This window comes from Phaseolus vulgaris, chromosome 2 (assembly GCF_000499845.2).
Source record: "Phaseolus vulgaris cultivar G19833 chromosome 2, P. vulgaris v2.0, whole genome shotgun sequence".
In the NCBI taxonomy this organism is placed as follows: domain Eukaryota; kingdom Viridiplantae; phylum Streptophyta; class Magnoliopsida; order Fabales; family Fabaceae; genus Phaseolus; species Phaseolus vulgaris.
Window position 1 is genome coordinate 21,432,130 of NC_023758.2, and position 8,357 is coordinate 21,440,486.

The 8,357-nt window shown below is 35.8% G+C and overlaps 1 long non-coding RNA gene across 2 annotated transcripts; it reads right to left on the reverse strand.

Moving 5' to 3' along the window:
• Positions 1 to 3,946: 3,946 nt before the first annotated feature.
• LOC137810903 (uncharacterized) lies at positions 3,947 to 7,422 on the reverse strand. 2 transcript variants are annotated; one of them, XR_011080985.1, is made up of 7 exons: positions 7,189 to 7,422; positions 7,037 to 7,083; positions 6,030 to 6,161; positions 4,956 to 5,033; positions 4,724 to 4,849; positions 4,387 to 4,511; positions 3,947 to 4,277 (listed from the first exon to the last, which is right to left on the reverse strand). It is a non-coding gene; the product is annotated as an uncharacterized lncRNA (long non-coding RNA). The 2 variants fall into 2 exon arrangements; XR_011080986.1 differs by having other exon boundaries at positions 6,030 to 6,180.
• Between the last annotated feature and the right edge of the window lie 935 nt (positions 7,423 to 8,357).

Below are 8,357 nucleotides of genomic sequence, written 5' to 3' on the forward strand. Positions count from 1 at the left end.
ATTAAATGAGTACTCTTCTTTAAAGAAAGTGTTTCGCCAAGCCATCAAGGTAGAATCCTATCTTTTGAAAACAACTTTCAAAAATACTCATGATTATAATTTCTACAACTCTTCTAGGAAGGATGCCAACAAAATGTCTACTCAAAATTGTCCTTCCAATTTTTCCAAACAAACCATGTTTCCAAACAAAGTTTCTACTACAAATCTTTCTACTCCTAAGTCACCTACCAAAACTTCAAATATCAAATGTTTTAAATGTTTAGGTTTTGGGCACATAGCTCTTCATTGTCCACAAAAGCAAATCTTAAAGATAAACAAGGTAACACAAGACCTAACTCACCCACTTCCCACAAGTCAAAATAAAAAAGACAAAGAAGAACAAGTTGACATGAGTCTTCTCCTTTCACCTCCAAGGTGTTTTCCTTCCTTATCTTTTTCATTACCCAAGGTTTCTATTTCAACACCATCTTGGTTAAAAAGTGTTAGGGATGATTTCATACCTCCTAATGGTTTTCACCATTTAAGATGCCTTTTCCCAAAAGATATCATCATTCCCAAACAAATTTTTCCAACTTGGTCGATTTATAGAACCTCCTTTTCTGAAATCCCATTGTTTACAAAAGATAAGTCATGTTTACATTTTTCTTCCACTTTTAATTGTAAAACTAAACTGACTTTGTTATATGCAGGGATTCAGAATTCGTGGACGAATTCTCTCCAACTCGAGGAGTATGATGAGAATCAAATAAAGGAGGCTTTTATTAATGGAGGAAGAGGACATCCACCCTCACATTTGAAGTTCTTCCTTCTAGTCTTCTCAAAATTAAAAGAAGAAATAAAATAAAGATGAGGCCCAAGCCCAAAGCCCAAGCCCAAGCCCAAGAAGGCCAAAGCCCAAAGAGCCCAAGTCCATCCCATGAGGGGCAAGGCCAAGCTTTGAAATACTCTTGTATAGTTTTAGGAGGTTTGGTTATTAAATAAAGGTGTGTGAAAATGTAAAATAAAGTCACATTGTCCATGTGACTTAGGAGAGTGGTGTAGGTGTAGTTTTTGGGAGGTGTCATAGTAGAAAAAGGTCACACCTCCCATGTGACTTGTTTTTGGTGGGAATTTCAAATGAGTTTATTTGAAATTTCCCACCTATTTTTCAGCACCTTAGGCTATAAATAGAGGTGCTTCCTTTGTAAAATCGAGATTTGAATTTTATCTAAAGAAACTATACTCAAAATTGGAGTGAGCATTTGGAGAGCTTTGAGCTTCTTCTCTAGTCTTATCTTGAAGGACCATGGTTTCCTCAAGTGGCGGCTTCCACACTCATCTAGGAGCATCCATTCTTCTAGTGGCGTGATCATCCAACCATTCCTCCATCTTCATGAGCATTCTCTTCTCCTTCCTTTCTTCTTCTTCAATTTGTTCTTATTGCCTTGAGTTTTGAGTTGTTTTTGTTTCGGTTCCTTTAATTTTCCAGCACCTATTTTCTGTTTAGTTTTTAAATTCTGTTCGGTTCTTTTGTTTTGAAGTTCAATTCTGTTCGGTTTGTTCTTTTCCTTCTCCTTTGTTGATTCAATTTGACAATATTTGGTTCATCCAAATGAGTTTGGGATTTGGTACTTGTTTTGGTGAGTTCTTGATCTTAGAACTATGATCCAACTTCTAAGAAAGTGCCTCTACATTTTCCAGCTCAAGGTGATTCCTCAAAGTGTCAAGAATCTTGTTCTATGTGGCTATTGGAATCACATCAGTTGGAATATGATTACGCACTTTTTAAGAATTGGATCAATGTTCTTATCATTCAAGAACTCACCAAAACACAAGTAACCAAGCCAAACTCATATAGAAACCCATAATATGGCATATGAACCGATTAAAACAAGAGAGAACACAAATGAACCGATTAAAACTCAAGGAAACTCAATAAAAATCACAAGAACAACAAACTAAAAGGCACTGCATTATAAAAACACAAAAGAAGCAAGTTCTACCAATTGAAATGACTAGAAACATCAAAGACATGTTTTAAAGTTTGTTTTGGAATGGAAATGGATGAAGAAGATGAAAAGAACTAGGAAACTTATGTGGTTGGAGCTCTTGGAGATGTGCACGCCACTTGAAGAATGAAAGGCTTCAAGATGAGTGTAGTTGCCGCCACTTGAGAGTCCAAGAATCCACTCAAGATAAGACACTACAAAAAAAAAATGTATATTGTGGCGGTTATTTTCGTATAAACTGGCGTTTATAACCGCCGCAATATACGCTTGTGGCAATTTCCCAAACCGCCATAGAACTGGCCGCCACAAAGTTTAATGTGGCGGTTTTACGCTACCCGCCGCAACACCCGCCACTTTAAACATGGTGTAAATAGTGGCGGTTTTTATATGTAAGTAGTGTCAGTTATAACTGTCACAATTTACATTCATTGGAAAAGATTTTGGCACCATAATATACGTAAGTAGTGTCAGTTATAAATGTCGCAATTTACATTCATTGAAGAAGATTCTGACGCCATAATATACATAAATAGTGACATTTTTAACTGACGTAATTTTAATTCTGAATAAATAAAATTTAACCACCACTTTTTTATAATATGTTTTATACAATTATAAAATTTAACCACCACATTTTTATAATCTGTTTTGTTCCGTCCGGTTGACCGGGACGTCTTCGTGCGCGACCTCAACCGTCAGCTATGGTCTCCTTCCCACTGGTTACCTGTGGAATCCTGCAAAAAAGAGGACAAAGAGGCGCCCTAGCGGCCGTTTGCACTCCGACGCTCAAGTCAGCCAGCAAGAAACACCAAAACTGTTCACCTCCGTCTCTGAGCACCGCGTATGGCACTCTGAAGGTGGTAAAAAAATAACTGTGTATTGTGTGTCTGTGTTCTCTCTTTCGGGCAAAGATATTCCCCAGTCCCTTGTTCGTAACCTTCAAGCACGAGCAAGCAACTAGAGAGTTCTGGTAAATTTGCCAAAAGTTCCAACCCTGTTTCCAACATTCTCCCCGCTATTTAAACTACCCAAGCATTAAAGCGCCTTTAATTACAAATATAACGCACTCAATCAGCGTATCTAATTAGAAAACGTAGCGCATTTAAGACGTTGAAACGCTTGGAAGCCATTTATAGTACCTGAATGCTCGAAACGGAAACTGTATTGAATGACTTTAATTACGTGGCACCTGACTAAAGGGTGTTTCTATTCTGACATGGCTGTCGTACACGTGGAGGGCCTCACGACGCCGTGACCCCATTTGGGGGCGTTTCTGCCCATCTAGGGACGTTTCTACGTGTGAGTCCTCCTGCTTGGGAGTGCTACTGCGCTAGGGGTGACTTTTTGGGTGCCAACTCATGCCCCCAATCATCCAGTCACTTACTTTGACAGCGTATCTGCCTTCCTCTCGTACCCTGCACCCGGTTACCCTGGGCGTGACCTTCCTCTTGGGTCGTATCTGTCCCAAAGGCGTCTCTGGGGCGGAAGGGGTACTTCACGAGTCAGGCAGCCCTACACTGATGCTATCACTATGGCCTTGAAGCCACCTTTTCCTTCTCTTTATCGCTCCCCCGAGCTATCGGGACCTGAGGCCTTCCCACGGCATCGCTCCCTCCATGGTCTTTCCTACCCATGGGTATCGGGGAACCACCCTGTGGTTGCCTTGCTTTAGCACTGTTTGATCTGGCGACGCCCTGGTTGGGCGGCGCCTTCACCTAGGCGACGCCTTGTCTTGGTGATGCTGGCACTTGGCGTCTCTCCACCTAGGTGACGCCTTGCGTTGACTTTGACTCTCCAGTCGTTGACTTTGACCTTGACTTAGTTAAGGCCCGGATACGGGACAGTACATGTTTATAAAATTATAAAATTTAACCACCACTTTTTCATAATAAAATAAAATAATGTATAAAATTATAATCATCCATTCATTTCATTGAAAATTAAAGCACACATAATAATGTTCAAAAGTTTATATAATTGAAAATTAAAACACATAAAAAGTTCATACATTCCTAATCAAGTTTAAAATTACAACAAAGTTCAAGTAACATCAGTTCGGTAATTGTTCAAGTTCCACAACTTCCCATAGTGGCTCTGATGTGTCCACCGGAAGGGCTTTTGCTTCAGAACTTGGTACTGCTTGAAATCAGTGCGCACTATCCATCCTTTATCATAAGCCAAAGTGTGCCTATCCTTTTGAAACAGAGTGTTAATACGCAGTATACCTCTATGGACAACAATCCAAGCCCTCCTATTTCTTTAGGAGTGTAGAAAATGACATGTGGGAACCTGATAAAAGATACAGTGGAGCATATATTTGAACATTAAAACCCATTATTTATGAATAAAATATTAAGAAACAACTAATATACCTACCATAAAAAAAAGAAATAATTACCTGTTAGGCATCTTTGAGTTGAGCCCAATCTTAATACGAGCCTGAATTTTATTTTCACATTTAACTAGCAAATCTAACAGCTCTTGGGTATGCATAGTTTGCCTCTCGAAAATAGGTCATAAGCCCTGAAAACAAACAAAGACCATGGGAAACCAATGATGACCTCTTTACAGACTATCCACAATTCAGTTTCACTCACCAATTAAACTATATTTTCAACCATAATCATGATAAATTAGACATCCAAGGCCAGTAAAATATTCTTAAAGGCTTGAATGCATTGAAAAAAGGGAAAGATAAAAAGGAATTGGTATTGCTAAAAATAATCAACACTCACATGCTGAAAAGCAAGTTTGGATTATCCTTGCTGTAAATAGAAACAAAGTTGTTCTCCCACTCCAATGTTGAGATGCTTCGAGGAAGACGATTCTTCATATCCCAAAAGACATCCTCCCAAGATTGACTGAATTATACCAATTAAAATGTCAAACAAATTAAGAACCAAACGTCAATATATAATATATTATATATTAAACTGAAGTAAAAAAAGTTAACTAAAACAAACTTACTTGGAGTGATGGTTGTGAAGCTGTTAGATGATTGTAACAAACTTACTCCCTATATAACTATACATCACCAAGTTCATCCTTTGTTTTTGAAGAGGTAACATGGAGATATCAAGAAACTTACAAGTGTAACTTTATATCACATAAGGGTAAGAATATTCCAAACAAGTGACATCCAACTTAAATAAATCAATAAATATTCAAATGAACATTATAATCCATAGAATCTGGAAGAAATGACAAACTACCATAAGTATTGTTACTCTGCTTCTTTTTCCCACTCATACGGTTACTCTACATCATCATGATATGGGAAGGTGTCACAATCACACATGCCCACGGGAATCTAATCAATTACCACTACCTATTTTCCTACCAAATGTTACCATTTCTGTTACCAATAATTTTTTTATTGATTAAACTTTAAACATAGAACAATAATTTTTTTAAATGTGATCATCCAGAGATATAGTGCATACGAATATACAAAATTTTGTCAACAATAGAAAACCAATCAAGAAAGAAAATGCATCATACAATTGACAAGGTACAAATTTACTGTGTAAAAGAAGTAGAATCACTATCGTTCTGAAAACCAAGACCTATATTGTTGATGTCATCAAATCGAGGATCAGGTAAAAGGTCTCCTCTAGATTCTGCAAGAATCTACCAGTTACAGTCAAGTTAGACTTATACTTATGTGAGAAACAAACCTGTAAAGATTTTATTTTATTGAAAACTAGCAAAAGCTTATTTAAAATTTAGAAATATAGTTCAAAGATAATAAAACTAACATTTTATTTATCTATCTGAAAACCTATTATGATTTCGGATAATAATAAAATACCACAGCGCTAACAATAAAAAGAATAGAGTCATAGTTTCTAATAATCGATTATTCGTGTTGAGGCAACTTTCAAGTTAAAAATCATACAACACTACTTCTCCCAAGTATTAATATCACACTATCAACTCAATAAGATAGCTTTGCATATCCAAGGGACCCATACTATAAAGTAGATTGATCTTTAAAAAAAATGAAATGAAATGATACAAAGAAATAAGAGGTGCTCGTACCGTTGTCATACTTTTTACCATCCAAGTCTACATTCTCAACCATGAAAATATCATCAAAAATAAGTTCACCTTGTCCTTCAAAGCCAATTAGTTTCAGCTATTCAAACTCCAAAGCAGAGCAACAGCCTGACACTACATGTTGAGATTAGCACTAGAATTCAAAGGAAAAGCATTATACTATTTATGCCTGATAGAAAATTCAAATGTATGAGCATTATACTAATTATGCCTAACAAAAAATTCAAATGTATGAGCATTAAACAAGCCACAATGGCATTACTTAGATATCCAACCTCTTAACAACAATCACAATGCGATGGCATGATTCATCTAAGAAAAATAGTAAAACATCTCAACAATTACAAATTGACAACATCACATACATTTAATCTTCCAACTTCCACACCAGTATGATAACTAATTTCTAATTACAGTTTTGAAGACAAGACATTATAGTGTACCATCACTCTCCAGTTTTCTCCTATCTTTCCTCTCTTAACAAATAGCATATAATACAATGAAACAGTTGTTATATAGATGCATAACTTCTGAAATTGAAAAAAAATAAAAATGACGTTCTTGAATTGTTCACAGATTAGGATTATAATTCTTACTTGTTTGATGCACAGATTTTCAAAGACGTAGTAAATTTGTTAACTTAGGGTACTGACTCATGCATAAGGGCGTCAAGGGATTCTACGTAAGATCAGGAAGTGGCAAAAACTCCTGACTTGGGCATCATATTATGATCCTACATTCTCCTACTAAAACACTTGTACATGTGCATAAAAGCAATATAAATGTCATTTTAAAACAAGAAGAGGAGCGGTAACAAAGATCAATTGCTCAGAGTGAATCAACGCTAAGCAACCAATTAAAAACTTCTAAAAACATAATCAAATACGGATCAAGTAACGATTTGAATATCCAAATATTTCTAAAGGCACAATTAAAAACTGATAAAATGCTTATAGAATAGAAAAATTACTCATAAATAGATTACTTACCACGAGCCATTGTGACTGAGGCCATCTAGCTCCAGAACTCCCACTACCTGAAACATGACAGCAGTACAACAATACAGAATGAATCACAGACCACAACTCATTGAGGAGCAGAATGCAGGAAGATGGAATAGAAATTACAATAGAACCCTAACCTTATTTTTTAGAAGAACCGTAGAAGAATAAAATCAAAGGAAAAATAAATTGTAGGTGAACAAACCGCAGCTACCGAGCACGAGTACGCGTAAATTGGAAGAAGAAACGGAAGAAGAATCGCGAGCACGAGTAGGTGTAAGCTTGTTCTTGATTTTTAGATGTCAAAAGTTTGAGGTATTTTGAACGTAGGATGGGAACGTAGGGTTTATCAAGCATTCGGGAAAGTTGGGAATGAGGGATTTTTTAAATTAAGCTTTGAGTATTTAGATAAAAATAAATGCCGCTAATAATTTTTATTTTCTTTGAGATCTGTTTAAAAGTTTTGGAAGTGAAGGATAATTTTTATTTTTTTTAAATCTGTTTAAAAGTTTTGGAAGTTAGAGTGTGGAAATTAGTAATAAGAAAAAATTTGGAATCTTTTTAAAAGTTTTGGGTGATAAAAAAAAAGTTTTAGAAAAAGTTTTCAAAAATAATTAAGAATAAACTAATTTTCGGTTACCAAAACTATTTTTAAAAATATTTTTAAAAATAATTGGAAATAATGAGGGTATAAAAATTTATTTTTATTTTGAAGGATAATTGTGACGGTTGAAAATGACATATTTTAAAAGATAATTGTGGCGGTTAATCAAATGTCGTATTATACTGAAATTTGTGGCGGTTATTAATAACCGCCATATTAAAACTGTCATTTTTTACACGATTTTTTGTAGTGAGACTAGAAGAGAAAAAGACACAAGTCTCTCTCAATTCACTCACCAATTTGGGAGAGGTTCTTTACTCACAAAATCTATTCTATTATTTCAAAGACTCAAGCCCTCCTTTTATAGGGAGAAGGACCGATCACCTATTACAAAAGAAGCTTACAAGAGAAGCTTTACAAGGTAGCCTATAACTCTTCCAATTCTAGCGCCTAAAATGGAGAGTGAAGAGGAACCTTCTAGATTGTTCCTAAAGCTAATGCCTATAGATGCTATACACAAGAGGTGTCTTAGGTTTCCCTCTTTAGCACCTTCCCAAACACTACTCTATGTATTTTAAATTTTATACAAAAGAAACTACAAAAAGAGAAAACATTTGAAGCCTACTTCCTAACTCTTTAGCTTTGCTCCTTGTAATCCTTCAACTTCAACTTCATTCTCTTCTTCATCTTGATCTCCATCAATCC